Raw genomic sequence first — 17,991 nt, 5'->3', positions numbered from 1 at the left:
GGTTGTAATTTTGAAACATGAATGTGGTTAATATGGAACCAGTCAGTAGAAAATATGTTACCAAACTTTTTATTTCAAATATTGTTTAATTCGATGATTTAAGTAAACCGGGGGACCAGGAGAGAGAGATGCATTTTGTTCATGTAATTTTAAAGAACATTTTATTCATCGAATTAATCAACGTCTGAAGCGATTAAGAAGATTTTTCCTTGCATTTGAATATCTTAATACAGCGTTTTGCAATATCTTCACAAACGGAATCTTGGATTCGTCTAAACTCAAATTTTCCTTGCATACATACTACATACTTGAGATATATACTAGATACTAGCAAATACTCCAATGGTTTCAAATCTTGAGAAGCTGCAGGCCATTTAGATGAGCTGATTAAAGAACATAAATAATTTTAACGCCATTCTTGAATGATTGAAGCCTTATGGGCTGAATGCTGAATGCTGAAGCTGAATGCTACTGAAAGCAAACTGTCTTTTTCCAAAAACAAGTCAGCATTGAACAAAGCATCAAGATTTTTCAAGACCAAATAAACAATGTTAAGCTGCTTTTGCACAGTATTGAACTATAACTAAGCATTTGACGACCAACTGAAAAACCGCTACTTATCTGAACTTTGTTCAATAGTAACTAAACAAGTTGAACTCTTTACTTCATCCGTTTGTTGTTTGGAGTTTAGTCTTTTGTTTGTGTCTTCATTTCCAAATTATTTACGATTTATTTGCCAATAATTTATCTCGTTACCTTTTATATTATTCACTGAATTTTACTTAAGTACAAAATCCATAAAAATCTCGTTTCAATCAATTTATTTACATCAAAATGCACATCGAAGAAACGAGTCCGGGTAACATAGGCGTATGTGAATATTGGGGTGGACAAATGTTTGGTTGTATTTGAACAATGTTCAAAACGGGACAACAAGAATAGCAAAAAGAACTTCTAACCCAGGTTGGACGTAAGTCTTAAAATTCCATGCATCTTCTTCTTCTTTGGCTCAACAACCGTTGTCGGTCAAGGCCTGCCTGTACCACTTATGTGCTTGGCTTTCAGTGACTAATTGATTTCCCCCCATAGCAGTATAATCAGTCCTACGTATGGCGGCACGGTCTATTTGGGGATTGAACCCATGACGGGCATGTTGTTAAGTCGTACGAGTTGACGAATGTACTACGAGACCGGCTAATTCCATGCATAAGTACAGAAAATCTCGCCTCGATTGGGAAATATACCATGATAAAATGAAATTGGTTGAAGCATTCAAAAGTTTAACATAAACATAAAATACGTTTAACGTGATCCGCGGTAAAATCCTGAAGACCGGTGGACAGGACCGGTCCGTACCTGCCATATCCCGCACAACAAAGTCGAGCAATTTTTAAGCTCGGTTTCTAGCTCGCTTTCTGCCGAAACCAATCGAGAAAGCGAGCAGAAACCTCCGAAGAACCGAGAACTGCTCGAATGGTGCTCGAGATACCAAAATATGTGGATTTGTGAGTGATCCCGCACGACAAAATCGAGCAGTTTTGTAGCTCGGGTTTTCGATCGCTTTCCGCCAGAAGCGATCGAAAAAGCGAGCAGAAATGTCAGGGAAAACGCTTGGATTCCGATCGAAGAAATATACCCGCTGCGCAAAGCGATCGAAAACTTCTCAAACTCAAACTGCAAACATATTTCACAGCCCATGGCTGTTAAATATTTCGCATTCAAAATTGTTGCAAATTTATAAATGAATTATTTCGAAATTTTCAGCGCTGAAATTTTTGGACTGAAATATTTCTTCGATCGGAATCCAAGCGTTTTCCCTGACATTTCTGCTCGCTTTTTCGATCGCTTTAGGCGGAAAGCGATCGAAAATCCGAGATATAAAACTGCTCGATTTTGTCGTGCGGGTATCAATCCAAAAATTTCAGCGTTGAAAAATTCGAAATATTTCATTGATAAATTTGCAACAATTTTTTAATGTGAAATATTTCACAGCCATGCTGTGAAATATGTTTGCAGTTTCAGTTTGAGAAGTTTTCGATCGCTTTGCGCAGCGGGACACAACCCGCTGCGCAAAGCGATCGAAAACTTTTCCAACTCAAACTGCATACATATTTCACAACCCATGGCTGTGAAATATTTCGCATTCAAAATTGTTGCAAATTTATAAATGGAATATTTCGAAATTTTCTGGACTGAAATTTTAGGATTGAAATATTTCTTCGATCGGAATCCAAGCGTTTTCCCTGACATTACTGCTCGCTTTTTCGATCGCTTTTGGCGGAAAGCGATCAAAAATCCGAGCTACAAAACTGCTCGATTTTGTCGTGCGGGAAATCCACAATTTCAAGCGTTTCGAGTACTAATCGAGCTAATATGGGAATAGAATTCCCGCACAACATAATCGAGTAGATTTTGAGCTCGCTTTCTTGCTCGCTTTCCGCCGAAACTGATCGAGAAAGCGAGCAGAAACGTCCGAAGAACCGATTGAAGCACTTGATCGATTGAGCGTTTACGGTCGTTTGAGAGAGCGCGCTGTATGTGTTTATCTCTTTCTGACAAAAAAGCTCCGGTACGCGACCGTGTTGGCGCAAAAATGATAATGGCCAAAAAATAGTTCACACCCACGTTCTCTTTCTCTCCTTCTTCTCCTCTCCATCATCCTTTCGCCTCGCTTTATCATTATTGGTTCTTGCTCTCTAGCTACATTGAGCGAGAGGCTGAGAAGTTTTCGTTCGCTAGCGCAGCGGGTTGGAATGTTTAACGGGACAGTCGAGTGCCATTTATCCGGGCTCATCGGGACTGGACGTCGACCGGATAATCAAAATAACACGGATAACGAGTCAAAGTATGTATCTTCTCACAAATACCTGATTTTTTTTTTAAATTTGCATTTAGCAGTACTGACGAACTAGTTCGTTCCTGGAAACATTCGCCGCGTCGCTCAATTTCACTCATTGCATAGCCTTCTTGATCAAAAATTAGAAAACTGTCTTGGTTTTGTACTGCTCATCTTATTAGTATAACCCTGTCCACTCACGAGCAACAAATATTTTTTGACGAACGAGTCCGTAGCGGAATTTGGGGCAAGTGCAAATGATTCATCAGCCTCGGGGCCCTTGTCGCTAGTACTCTGTCCGTACAGCATATTATAGATTGGCGATCTACGGGGCCCCTAAATCGGCGGGGCCCCAGGCGACCGCCTAGTCCGCCTACCGTTAGATTCGCCACTGGCAAGAGTGCCACTCGTTTGGGGCAAGACGGCCACCTGATTAAAATAACCGTATTTCTTAGATAATTGGGAATATTTACGTTTGTGGCACTAGTGTATGTATTTCTACATGTCTTGAGTCACCAATGAACCCTTTTTGACCACCAACTATACCACAATATGGTTTGTTACTGTTTTGTTTTTCCGGGATGGAATCTGCTCGTAATCACGCACCATACTGCTGCACGCTACAACAATGTTCACATTTTTGACAGCTCGCGCCTATGAAAGATCACACTTGCCCCAAATACTGGTGGCTCTTTTGTCCAAAAAGTTGTAACTTTTTTGAAATTGGATTTTTTAATTACAAAAAGAACGATTATCACGTTTTCTCAGCTTTTCGGTGGTGTCAATATTTTCTCGTTGGATTGTTCCCATGACTTTTGAGAGCTGATTTGGTTTGTTTAAAAAACTATAATGTTCTGCTCAATTTTGAAACACAACTTCAAAACAAAGTTCAAAACAATGAGAAAAATAGATGGTTCTATATGAAATTCAGCACAGTTATACCTTATCATTGGAACGCATTCATCGGTATACACAATTAATCATTAAACTAAAGTTTTTATGGAAACAATGCTTGATGGCACTTTTGACCCTACCCGCTGCGCAAAGCGATCGAAAACTTCTCAAACTCAAACTGCAAACATATTACACAGCCCATGGCTGTGAAATATTTTGCATTCAAACATGTTGCAAATTCATAAATAAAATATTTCGAAATGTTCAGCGCTGAAATTTTTGGATTGAAATATTTCTTCGATCGGAATCCTAGCGTTTTCCCTGACATTTCTGCTCGCTTTTTCGATCGCTTTAGGCGGAAAGCGATCGAAAATCCGAGCTACAAAACTGCTCGATTTTGTCGTGCGGGTATGTCTCGGCCATTATCATTTTTGCGCCAACACTGTCGCTTTTTTGTTCTTAAAGAAATAAACACATACCGCGCTCTCTCGAACGATCGTAAACGCTTCAATTGATTAAGAGCTTCGATCGGTTCTTCGGACGTTTCTGCTCGCTTTCTCGATCGGTTTCAGCGGAAAGAAAGCTCCGATCGAAAACATTCTCAACCTCTCGCTCAATGTAGCTAGAGAGCAAGAACCAATAATGATAAAGCGTGGTGAAAGGATGGTGAAGAGGAGAAGAAGGAGAGAAAGAGAACGTGGGTGTGAACTAGTTTTCGGCCATTATCCCCACTGCGCAGAGCGATCGAAAACTTCTCATACTCAAACAGCAAACATATTTCACAACCCATAGCCGGCATTGCGAATAAATAAACTCTTTTTAGTAGTCGTTTAAAGTTCATTTTGGTTTAACCGAGTTCATTTGTTGTTCATTCCTGTTAAAATAAACGACCGTCAAAACAGTTAACGACTGCTCGATATCGCATACAGGAAAACACGAGGAAAAAATTCGAGCAGTATAATTAACGACTGTTAATTTGTATCGCATACGCTCCTGACAGTCGTTTGTTTAACGGCGGCATAGGACCAGTCGTTAAAATTAACAAATTAACTCAATGCGATCGCGTTGCCAAATTCTAGCAATTTTAACGACTCTGGTATATTTTTAACGACTGTTTATTTTAAACCAATTCATTCGCAATGCCAGCTCATAGCCGGCATCGCGAATAAATGAACACATTTTAACAGTCGTTTAAAGTTCATTTTGGTTTAACCGAGTTCATTTGTTGTTCATTCCTGTTAAAATAAACGACCGTCAAAACAGTTAACGACTGCTCGATATCGCATATAGGCAAACACGGGTAAAAAATCGAGCAGTATAATTAAACGACTGTTAATTTGTATCGCATACGCTCTTGACAGTCGTTTGTTTAACGACGGCATAGGACCAGTCGTTAAAATTAACAAATGAACTCAATGCGTTCGCGATGCCAAATTCTGGCAATTTTTAACGACTCTGGTTAATTTTTAACGACTGTTAATTTTAAACCAATTCTTTCGCGATACCAGCTCATGGCTGTGAAATATTTCGCATTCAAAATTGTTGCAATTTTATAAAAGAAATATTTCGAAATTTTCAGCGCTGAAATTTTAGGATTCATACCCGCTGCGCAAAGCGATCGAAAACTTCTCAAACTCAAACTGCAAACATATTTCACAGCCCATGGCTGTTAAATATTTCGCATTCAAAATTGTTACAATTCAAAAGCATGCATCATCATCATCATCATCATCATCATCATCTAATATTTCAAAATTTTCAGCGCTGAAATTTTTGGATTAAAATATTTCTTTGATCGGAATCCATGCGTTTTCCCTGACATTTCTGCTCGCTTTTTCGATCGCTTTAGGTGGTAAGCGATCGAGAATCCGAGATACAAAACTGCTCGATTTTGTCGTGCGGGATCGAAACGATAAACTTGAACCGCTTCAACAATATGACATGCATTTCGCGCCATTCAGAATTTCACGTTTTGTTCACGGTGAAAACTAATGGTCATCATGAAATGTTGATGAAACGCATTTTATTCCCGCACGACAAAATCGAGCAGTTTTGTAGCTCGGATTTTCGATCGCTTTCCGCCTAAAGAGATCGAAAAAGCGAGCAGAAATGTCAGGGAAAACGCTTGGATTCCGATTGAAGATATATTTCAATGCTAAAATTTCAGCGCTGAAAGTTTCGAAATATTTCATTTATGAAGTTGCAACAATTTTGAATGTGAAATATTTCACAGGCATGGGCTGTGAAATATGGTTGCAGTTTGAGTATGAGAAGTTTTCGATCGCTCTGCGCAGCGGGGGTTCTTCGGACGTTTCTGCTCGCTTTCTCGATCGGTTTTGGCGGAAAGCGAGCTAGAAATCGAGCTCAAAAACTCGATTTTGTTGTGCGGGCTGCCATTTCTGAACATCACGTATACACGGGGAGCCGGATAAAAGGTACCCGGATAAACGGTGCATTATTTTGAGCTTCAATCCTTCAATCCTTCCTTCAAGCGATGAGAGGTGTACCACATGTTGTTCTCGTTTATGCAAAATGTTGTTCCACTTCGTTTTTTCCATCAAAATAATTTTTAATTTCTACAGAATGATTTTCAACAACACTCAAGTTGGATTGATTTTGACAGTTCTTTGTTATGTGTTGAAAATCATGTGTTGAAACTGAAATTTCATGTTGAAACTAATAAACCATTTGATAGCTTATGAAAAATATCTTGGATGCGATGAAGAACAATGTTTACATTCGAAACTGACTTGGAAACCCCTGTAATTCATTATACACAGTGCCACAGAGTTTTAGCTACAAAGATGAAAGGTTAGAAAAAATCGTCAATAAAATTCAAACGATAGATTTTGTTTAACTACTTCATTTTGGAATGTTTCATTGGTTTGTTTAGCTCGTGCATCCATAGTTGAATGATTTGTTTGTTCTTTTGTTTAAATCAAACTGAAAAAAATCGAAGCATAAGGCGGTCTCTAAAAGTCATCGGGGCATTTATATGTTGCTTTAAAAAGCAATGCCTTCCGACAGTAAGCTTGTTACGGAGTTCTTAGCCACGAACATGTACTTAGAAGTTTAAAAACGAATCAATAATTCATACTGGGCAAAATTATTAACCACATCGATTTTTTGTTTTACTTATTTCTATTACATCGCCTATGAACTACATTATAACCTATTACTTAAAGTATTCACGTTCGAACAACATTTAAAGCTTTAGTTGTGTTTCATATTTCAGATTTCTTGGTATTTGTTACAGTTTGAGTATGATATTATTGTTTTTTAACCTTCACTGACTTTTATCTGTTTAATGTTTATTTACCCTTCAGCTGATCTAACAAATCTTAATTTTGTAGAACATATCTTTTCTTGATTTCTGGGAAGATTTTTTTAAATTGAATATTGGAATAAATATAACTACACATACACACACAACATATTTAAAACAATCAGTTTGAAAATTGAGGCTTAGAAAAACGGCTTACACGCTATTTTTTTTTTATTGTGTAAGGAGTGTACTATTTGCAATGATTGAAAAAAATAAAATTTGTATATTTTGAATGCTTAAGATGTCCACGTTATTGTGGAACTCAAAATTGCAATTAATTTTTGATTTTCTTGCATAAATATTCCTGTAAAATAATTTGCTCTGCAGTAAAATATAATTCGGAAAACTGTTTTCAAAGTCTTGTGGTGTTGATGTGCTTTTGTTTTAATAGATCAGTTTTTGCACGTGTTTTTTGTGTGTACATTTCGGTCATTGCCAGTACTGGGTACAACTTTATTTATTGTTGATTCAATTTTCATACGTAATTTATCCTAGACTTTTTCATATTATGTTCCTGTATCTTTCTATAAAAATATTACAAAAAATGTGACTTCATTGCATCAATATGCAAACGCATTCCTATGATTGATGGTCTGATGAAAATGTGGAAAAAACTAAATGATATAATGAGCAGTGTTATCCTTTCTAATCTCCATCCAGTTCAGTTTGCTTAGTAGGATTCGGGATTTTTTTTTTTGTTCTACGGGTGTCGTTACTTGAAATAAATTTTCATCCCGTTGCTACCTGTGTTTATACCTATGGTTGATTGGTAAATTGACTGATTTTATGTCATTGTTTCATGTACAATGTACAATGTTATTTAATTGTCTTTCATTTAGGTTTCTTATACTTGTTATACTTTCCGTGGATCCGCCATGATGCATTTTTTAAACTGAATGTGTTATATCAGTCATATATCACACCGAAACAGCTGATACTTGTTGAAGCCTAAGATTGTATTTTAGAATAAAAATTGACAGAAAATCTTTTACAGTCATTTATTAATGCTCAAATCTGAACAACACGAATATTGATAGTTTTATATATTTATAGTTTTCATAGCAGCAGCATTAAATTTAGGACTGATAGTGTTTATAGTTAGCGAAAAGTTAAGGTATTTTGCCTTATTTGCAACGCCTATCGATTAAGTGGCTTGTATGTTAACGTTGTGTTCATGTTGCGTATTATTTGGAATAAATTTAATTGACCTTTGGAAAGATTTCGTTAGTTGTTTTTGCTACATTTTCCACTGCATGGGCCTGGGCTTATTGGCTCATTCAAACATCTTAATTATTTTTCCCCTGTTTTGAATATCGCGTTTCTATATTTTTTCTTGGTTTTGTTTGATAAAACCACCTTTGCACGATACTGTTGCGATACACGCATTAGAAAACGTATAGAAAAAACAAAGATGAGAAAAAAAGATTTCAAAACTTCAACCTCAACGAGATAGGTGTAAACATAGAATTATCAGATAAATGAAGTATCACTCTTAACACTAAAATTGGCAGAGGTAGCACCGCTCAGCACGTACACATTAATACTCGCTCCACGGTATACAGTGCACTTTGTGTGTGTGTGTGCGCAAACGCTGTGCGCAAGGGCGCGTACTTGCCGCATAGTACGCACTTAGGCGCAGTATACACGGTGCCCACGGGCCTGCCCACACCCGAATGCAGAGCCGATATCATACGATTGTACATTCACCACTAACCGAAGAGTTGGTTTAACCGGTTGTCAACCAAATGTACTCGCGTAAGTTGACAACCGGTACCCGGGTATCCAATACACTTTGACGAATACACTTAACAGGTTACGAAGGTAGACAATGCTTTTTATCTATTTATAATCCTGCGATTCTATATAAATCGAAATGTTAAATGAATATATAACTGTGATTTAAAAGTATATACTATAATTTTGGTTTCGCTCATTTTATGATATAAAAAACAAATAATAAAAATTCATTGTATTATAACCTATTGTATACTGTCTTCGCTGTTTTTCTTTTTCTGGGTGCATTAACGTTTCATTTATCATGTTTTTTATGTTTTGATCAATCTAACGATCCGTTTAAAATTGAACTCGATTAAATTTGATTGAAAAATAAGCACAATATGAAAAGAAGAAGAAACGTTACTCTCCATACAAAATATATGGAATACCCGGGTATGTTTATTGCCAACTTACGTGGTAAACTTTAAATAAAATCTAAATAAATTACTTAATGCTTGCTGAAAATTACAATTTTTGCACACAATAATCGGCAATCAAAAGTTGGGAGGCTACTGAAAATTTTAGGTCAATACAAGCAATGAATCAAAAGTTATTTCAGTTTAAAGTTTAAAAAAAAAACAGGTATCCGATTGTCTACTTAAAGGTTATTGAGTCTTTTTGGAAGGGAAAGTTTGATCCAAAATTTCGTAAAAGGCAATGAGTCATAACTAGATTATTACTTTCTTAAAAATAACGATTCAAAAATTATTATCCATCATATCAGAACAGATCATAACACTAATCAGAAGAATCACTACAGTATAAATACAGGTTAACTGGTAGGGTATTTTTGTTTGTTAGTTAAATTCATTCGTTGGGACACCAATATTTGGATTTTCATCTATCCAACGAGGAAGCTTTGACTGAAAGAAATGGATCCTTGTCATGGTGATACGAAGCATAGCCTTTCCGATGAATTCCAGTTTGGTTCACAAAGTTATCCGAACACATTTTGCTGTGTTGCTTTTATACATTACATTTGCATGAATAGTCCTACAAACCCTGTAATGTCCTCATTATTATGTTGCAGAATAAGCGTCGAAGTGAACGTGAACGTGAAATCGCCTGGTGAAACGTTGACAATTTAGTTTTTACATTAAAATCTGGCGAATTAAGTTGCTCTGTCGGTGAAAAATTCAACCTTAAATCAAAACAAACAATACAAAAACTCAAAGAAGACCCGTTAGGACCCTTTCACCCGCATGTAGGACTCTGGAGGATCATTTAAACTCGTTTCCAATTAATTAATGATTTCATTATTCAAAACTTGATTGATAAACTTATGCAATATAATAGCAGATAAATATCAAAGAATTATTATTTTATAATGTTTTTCATAAATAAGATGTTAAATATTAATCAAATAAAGTAACATATTATTATAAATATATTCATATCGAATTTTTCAGCTTATATTGATTTGATTTAAATTAATTAAAAAAAACCTGTCGTTGAACCACATGGATCTTAGCCGTTGCATTTTTCACGGCGAAATATTTTTTCCGAAAAAAAAAGAACATTCGTAGAGTGAAACGGTAAATTTAAAATTTTTCGCCCGATCACGCTGCGCAAAGCGATCGAAAATTTCTCCAACTCAAACTGCAAACATCCCAATTGACATTTTCGAGCACGAATAATCGAGAATTCGAGCAAATTCCCTTAAACTGGAGCCTTAAACTTCCCTTAAACTGCACCACTTTAAGGGAATTTAGAAAAAGGCCTTTAAAATCAACTGTGATGCGGCTTTTTCGTTGTTTTTTTCTAGATTCGCTCGAAAATGATGTTTCCTATCGTTATAGTTGGTCAGGTAGCCATTTTATACTTAAATAATATTGATTTTTTATAAAATAACGTCACGCAAATTTAGCTTTTGTTTTTCATCAAAAATCAAAGCTATGTGTGTAAAATGAGCTCGACGGCATCGTCAATCGATAGAAGCAAGTCTAATTTTCGAACTCATCAAATTTTAGCGCTTTCAACACACTTGATCACACACAAATCCACAATTTCAGGCGTATCGAGTACTAATCGAGCAGATATGGGAAAACAATTTCGAGCAAATGTCACTTGGGATATTTCACAGCCCATGGCTGTGAAATATTTCGCAATCAAAATTGTTGCAAATTTATAAATGAAATATTTCGAAATTTTCAGCGCTGAAATTTTTGGATTAAAATATTTCTTTGATCGGAATCCATGCGTTTTCCCTGACATTTCTGCTCGCTTTTTCGATCGCTTTAGGTGGAAAGCGATCGAGAATCCGAGATACAAAACTGCTCGATTTTGTCGTGCGGGATCGAAACGATAAACTTGAACCGCTTCAACAATATGACATGCATTTCGCGCCATTCAGAATTTCACGTTTTGTTCACGGTGAAAACTAATGGTCATCATGAAATGTTGATGAAACGCATTTTATTCCCGCACGACAAAATCGAGCAGTTTTGTAGCTCGGATTTTCGATCGCTTTCCGCCAAAAGCGATCGAAAAAACGAGCAGAAATGTCAAGGAAAATGCTTGGATTCCGACGGAAGAAATATTTCAATCCAAAAATTTCAGCGCTGAAAATTTCGAAATATTTCATTTATAAATTTACAACATTTTTGAAGGCGAAATATTTCACAGCCATGGGCTGTGAAATATGTTTGCAGTTTGAGTTTGAGAAGTTTTCGATCGCTTTGCGTAGCGGGTTCGTTACATTCCCGCCATGCAATCGACAGCGAGGGCGTGCGAGGGCTCGCATGCCATAGAAGTTCACCGCCCCTGAGCCCTCGCATTAAAGAGCTTGCGAGCCTTGGTAGTTTTTTCACCCCTAGTTTTAGCAGTTATAATTATAGCACCCCGAGAGCAGGTATAACAGTGCGATTTGTAGCATACTAAAAACCTGAATTTTGACATTTTATTTTGCAAATATCCACAAAATTAGAACAAGTGATCTTTTTGATGAATACCACTGAAAAAATATATAATTTATGAGCAGAAATCAAAGATTATTTCATATACTATAAGATCTCGAGCAGATGAAACCGCACGCAACCCTCGCAATGTTTAACGGGAGTGTAAATTGTAGCATACTAAACTCCTGAATTTTGTCATTTCATTTTGCAAAAATCCACTAAACTGGATATGGTTATCTTTTCGACGAATAACACGGCAAAAAATATAATTTATGAATACAAAATAAATATTGTTGAAAATACCATAAGATTTCAAGCAGATGATAGAACTCGCAACCCTCGTAATGTTCGACGGGTAGTTAATGAATTGAATTTTCATTGTTTTGGTGAATGATGAGCAATATTCCTATTAATATTCATTAAAATATAACGAAAAAAAAAAAAAGAAAATTTCACGTTCACGTTCACGCAAGGTCTAAAGCGGCCTTTAGTTAGGGGAAAAGTTTGAAAACCTCCGATCGAACTCGGTAAAAGACACATAGAAAACTTTCCTCATGGCTGCACATGTTCGCCTCATGCGTTTTTTATTCGTCTTACTCGGTATCACGGTGGCATACGGGAGATAAGCAGTGTGACTGATGCTCCCAGATAGTGGAATTTGGGGCAAGAGTGCTACCAACCATTTTTTCAATAAAACTTTTGTAAAATAACCACAAGAATGAAAAGATGATTTTGTCGCAATTTCCCAGAATTTCTTAATGATTAGTTTTTTTCCTCAATATTTATGTAATGTAATGTAATGTAGTAAAAATTAGCATAAAGTTGAAGTTTTTTAGCCATATTAAATAAGCTCTCAAAACACATAGCAACAAAGAACCAAAAATATGTATGCCACCTAACAGCAGAGAAAAAGTGAAACGGTTAGTGGGTTTAGTTGAAAACTAAGAAATGTCTAAACTTTAATATAAAAATCTAAACTTTAATAAAATATAAGATTTGGGGCAAAACAGCTTCCTGTATTTGTGGCTTATGTGCCACTTTCACCTTCACTGTCATATGTCAGGGACGAGGTGCAGTCACCAATCTAAACATTGTTGTGGAGTAATCTGATATGGTGCGCTGTTAAGAACGGATTCTGCCCTGGAACAGCTGGCCTGTAGCAAGCATCATGTGATAAAGTTCGTGGCCAAAAAGGGTTCAAAGTTTACTCAAGACATTGAGGAACACATAGTGCCCGTACGCGAAAAAATCACCAATTATTCCAGAAATTATTTTATCTATGTGGCCTGCCTGCTTCATACGTGTAGCAATCTTGTCAAATAGCTAGATACAAAATAGATTGGAAATGACTATGAGATTTTAATTCGCTTTTCATAAACAGTTTTTAGCCAGTTCTAGCATGAAATGCTTAAGGTGGCACAATTTTCCCAAATTCCGTTACGCTCAGCCGCTTAACACACATTACTATCTCCGTATACGCCTAACCGTGCAAACAGACGTATCGTCAAGTTTGTCTAACGCAATATTTTGCGCAGGGGATTCGATGAAATAAAATGGATTTTAATTGATGCATTACTCTGATAAATTTCACATCGCGTAGATTAAATTTGCTCAATTCATCCAATCAACTTGATTTTTTTTAATGTATAAACAGATACAAAATAAGTTCAAATGAGTTTGAGTTTTTTTAGTTCGACCCAAAAAAGCCATAAACAGGACACTCTGTAATATAAACAATCTGGATAATTCGACTGTATGCCAGAGACAAGTAGCTTTGTTTGACAAATTTAGATACATTTAAAAATGTCTGGCGAGAATAATTTATTTGCATCGCGAATAAATAAACATATTTCAACAGTCGTTTTAAGTTCATTTTGGTTTATGGACTGTACCAGTTGAAGGGACTTTTTGAACAAGCTTTTAAAATCGAGGGTGATGTGGCTTTTTCGTTGCTTACAACGCACGAAATGTGGCATCCGATAGACCATGGTCCTACACACGCAAAAACCGAAATTTTGGTGCTTTCAACACGGTTTATCACGCGTTGATCCACAATTTTTGGTATAACGAGCACCATTCGAGCAGATCATGGTTTAAATTGAGAATAAAGTTAACTTGAGGAAATTTAATATTTTTGTTTAAAAATACACAAAAATACAGTGAGTGATAAATATGACGCAAAGAATATAAACATTAGGAAGAAACATAAAAATGTATAAGAATTGCAAGAGACTTCGAGCATGGGATTTTATTCAAATCCCTCGCAATGTTCAGCGCGAAATAAACTCAATGCGTTCATGAAGCTGATGTCCTGCAAAATGTAACAACGATGGTAACATTTTGACGATTGTTAATTTTAAACCATTCTTTTCGCGATACCTACTTATTTCATTCTTCGCTTAATTACACGGTATATTAGTTATACTTCGTGTTTGAGCCGGCGGTAAACGCCGGAACGGTTGTATTTTATAACTTGGGCTGTGTTTCAGCTGTTTTGGTTTGGTTGGATTGTGTGTATCGCGCTTTATAGAGCTCAGTACGCACAAAGTTATTTTGAACACAATGTAGAAAGTCACATATTGACACATTGAGTGCATTAAGTCTAACCCATAATTCACGCACTTAGAGTTGCCTTGGTACGTCGCAAAAGTTTATGTTGGTGAAAAAAGGCATAACTGTGTTCATACTAAAATAAAGACCAGAACATTATTTCTCAAATGCATTGATAAATGACTACTACAAATTGCTTTTGTAGTCAGTCTATACAATCATATAGCAAAATACTATGTATGTAACAGTGAGGATTTGGAAAGTTAGCAAACAGTGAAAAATAAGTATTTGTCATTTGTCACTGCATACAACTAGCTTTAGCTTTTAGTTTACAACTTTTCCAATTACGAGCGGTAAGGTGATTTACGTTGTAGGATGATTTTCACCATGTTGACAAATATTAGTTAAATTGAAACTACAAGTGAAGTAGGTCAGTATAAAAATCCTCTTTCATTTTAGCACAATTATATTGGCATTGAAAATTTGAGTTATAACAAATGTTGTTGGCTCTTCGATATATTTTTGAATGAAACATACATTTTCTGACAGATTTTCAACAGCCTTATGATTAAAGTTTACAATACATTAATGAACATCGAAGTTTCTTTTTTTAAGATTCACAGTTTTCAAAATTATTATGAGGAGCCATAGCACGGTCTGATTGTGTTTAAGGTGTCTATAAAATACTTAAACGTGTTTTCTCGCATATTTTTATAGCTTTAATTTTTATGAAATGCACACACGTATCTGCATTTGTAATTCTATGTAAGCAATATAAAAATATGTTTTATTGGTTTTTCCTTCGATATGAAAAAAGCACCTATAAATCATCCTACGGATGTACAACCTATTGAACCGAATTGTGTCAGGAAATGCTCTTTTTATGCTATACCATTTGCTAACGAATACAGCACCTATGCTTTTGTTCTTGGAAATAGGGATTTTGAAAGTACGACACAACCGTCAATATAACAGTCACACTAGCTAATAATTAATTTACACCATGAACTACAAAAAAAGCTGCGTTCTAAACTAAGAATAATCTCTAGGTCAGCCAACGTAAAACACTAACTGTATCTTTTCTATCTATTGTTTATGTTGGGTGTTCTAAATGAATATGATCTCCAAGGATGTTAACCCAACATTCAATTCGAAAAATTTTGTTCTATATTTATAACGAAATAGATAAAGATGCGTAAGATGTTTGATACACACAGATTTTTAACATACCTATATGTATATATATATATATATATATATATATACATATATATATATATATATATATATATATATATATATATATATATATATATATATATATATATATATATATATATATATATATATATATATATATATATATATATATATATATATATATATATATATATATATATATATATATATATATATATATATATATGTCTGTTAAAAATATGTATATATATATATATATATATATATATATATATATATATATATATATATATATATATATATATATATATATATATATATATATATATATATCTATATATCGATATTAACAAATTATATACATATACATTTACATGTACACATATTCATTTGTATAGTATATGTTTCAAGTTGTCACACCTCAATTTAGAACTGTTGTCTCAAACATCAGATATAATAATCAGCGTATATGTGGTATTAAAAATGAGGTGTTATAATTTTTCTTTAAAAACGTAAAATATTTAATTTTACTTTTGTCTTATTATTATAACTAACATTTACCTTTCTTATACAAACGTATTCGTATTCAAAAGAACGTACATTACATTAATTGTGACACATGGGATTCAATTCAGTTTGTTTGTTGCTGCGTTAAATGTGAATCGATGTACAGAACATGTAAGAGATATAAATAAATATGTTTGGTGAAAAAAGTTTTCCACCACCACCAAACGTCTGACGGCAGCATCAAGATATTCTGGGAATGAAAACAGGAGAAAAAACATTCATTTAGTATATAAAAAATTATCAGTAATGGATTTGTTAAAACGGATAAATCATAAAACGGTGTATTCAAAAAACGCTAGCATATATTACGAAAACCTTTAGAGCGTTGGTTCTCGATAGATTTGTAGCAATCTTATAATAATAAATAATAAAGTAAGGTTTATAGATTATTTTATTTTATTTTATTTTTTATTTTATTAATTGCTCGGCCACGTTGGGTTACAGCAATAGTGCTTACTGACTATAGTGTACAATTATTCACGAAGGAGTTGGAAGGAGTTTTTGGTACGGAAAAGGAGCGAAGACGGGATCGGTAGACAGGATAGGATATGTTGAAATCGAACAGATCAGAAGTACTATTAAAAGACGACGTAACTCTTACAAAAGGCTCATTGCAAGCAAAACGTGTACGACATATAGGTAACTGGAGACGAAAACGATAACGTAAGGTGCGACAAGGTGCATACAAATGTAAGCGCGACAGAAGTGAAGGAGTATCAATCGTATTGAGCAATATGCCAGCGACGAAAGAAGCCTGAGCGACCAAGATGCGGTGCTCCAACTTGGCAAGGCAGAGAGAGTGCAGAGAGTGCAGAGAGTGCAGTAATAGAGTGCATCTATCGTCATACGAAGGAAGCGGAATGGAGTGATGACCCAGCGACCTACGAAATACGATCCTTGTAAAACGTCTCTGGATCCTCTCAATCCTTTGGAGCAGAGATATTTGGACAGGAGACCAGATGACACAGGCATATTCCAGTACGGAACGGACCCAACAACAATAAAGGGACTTAAGACAAAAAGGATCACGAATTTCAGTGGACATGCGACAAATATAACCAAGACTTTTGTTGGCCTTGTTGATGACATAGTCCGTGTGCTCCTTGAAAGAAAGACTCGGGTCAAAGAAGACGCCAAGATCCTTAGACAAGGACGCACGGGGAATAGGGGCATCACAGACACTATAAGCATGAGTTATACTTGTAGAAGATCGGAAGAAAGACAAGACAGAACATTTTTCAGGACACAGGACTAAACCGTTAGAAGCACACCATGTAGAGAATTTACAGAGCCAGGATTGAAGGACTAGACAATCAGCTGTAGAAGATACAGGAAGAAAAATTTTAACGTCATCCGCATATAGCAAGAAGCCGTTAGGAGGAAGGATCGAAGTACAGTCATTGAGGAAGAGAATGAACAGTAAGGGACTAAGGACACTACCTTGAGGGACACCCGAAGAACTAAGAAAACATTCAGAGAAAGAGCCACAGATTTTAACTGCATATGAACGATTCTCAAGATAGGAGTTGAACCGAAGAGCCACCGAAACCTAGTTTTCGAAGCTTAGCAACAAGTAATGATAGAGGTATACTGTCAAATGCCGCTTTGAAATCGGTATAGATAGTGTCTACTTGCTTACCACTAGACAGATAGTGATATAGAGAAGACAAAAAACAAATTAGGTTGGTGGACACTGAGCGATTGGGCATAAAGCCGTGTTGTTCCGTAGAAATATAATTTTTTACACAAGGCATTACAGATAAATGGACAATTGACTCGAGGATTTTAGAACACGCACAAATAATAGAAATGCCTCTGTAGTTTGATGCTAGTGTGCGGTCACCTTTCTTATAAATGGGAACAAGCCAAGCTAGTTTCCATTGACTAGGAAAAATCCCTACACTAAGCGAGCGAGAAAAAAGACGAGTGAGAATAGGAGTGAGGGT

At 35.6% G+C, this 17,991-nt stretch overlaps 1 protein-coding gene across 1 annotated transcript in view; it reads right to left on the bottom strand.

The window, feature by feature from the left end:
• Positions 1–15,822: 15,822 nt before the first annotated feature.
• Positions 15,823–17,991, bottom strand: part of LOC11175855 (uncharacterized) — a 206,123-nt gene continuing 203,954 nt past the window's right edge. The window contains exon 11 of the mRNA XM_061641054.1: positions 15,823–16,235. The gene's annotated coding sequence lies outside the window, so the exon portion shown is untranslated. The remainder of the gene's footprint in view (positions 16,236–17,991) is intronic.

Source organism: Anopheles gambiae, chromosome X (assembly GCF_943734735.2).
Source record: "Anopheles gambiae chromosome X, idAnoGambNW_F1_1, whole genome shotgun sequence".
NCBI classification, from domain to species: Eukaryota; Metazoa; Arthropoda; class Insecta; order Diptera; family Culicidae; genus Anopheles; species Anopheles gambiae.
This window is presented reverse-complemented; position numbering and strand designations above follow the sequence as displayed.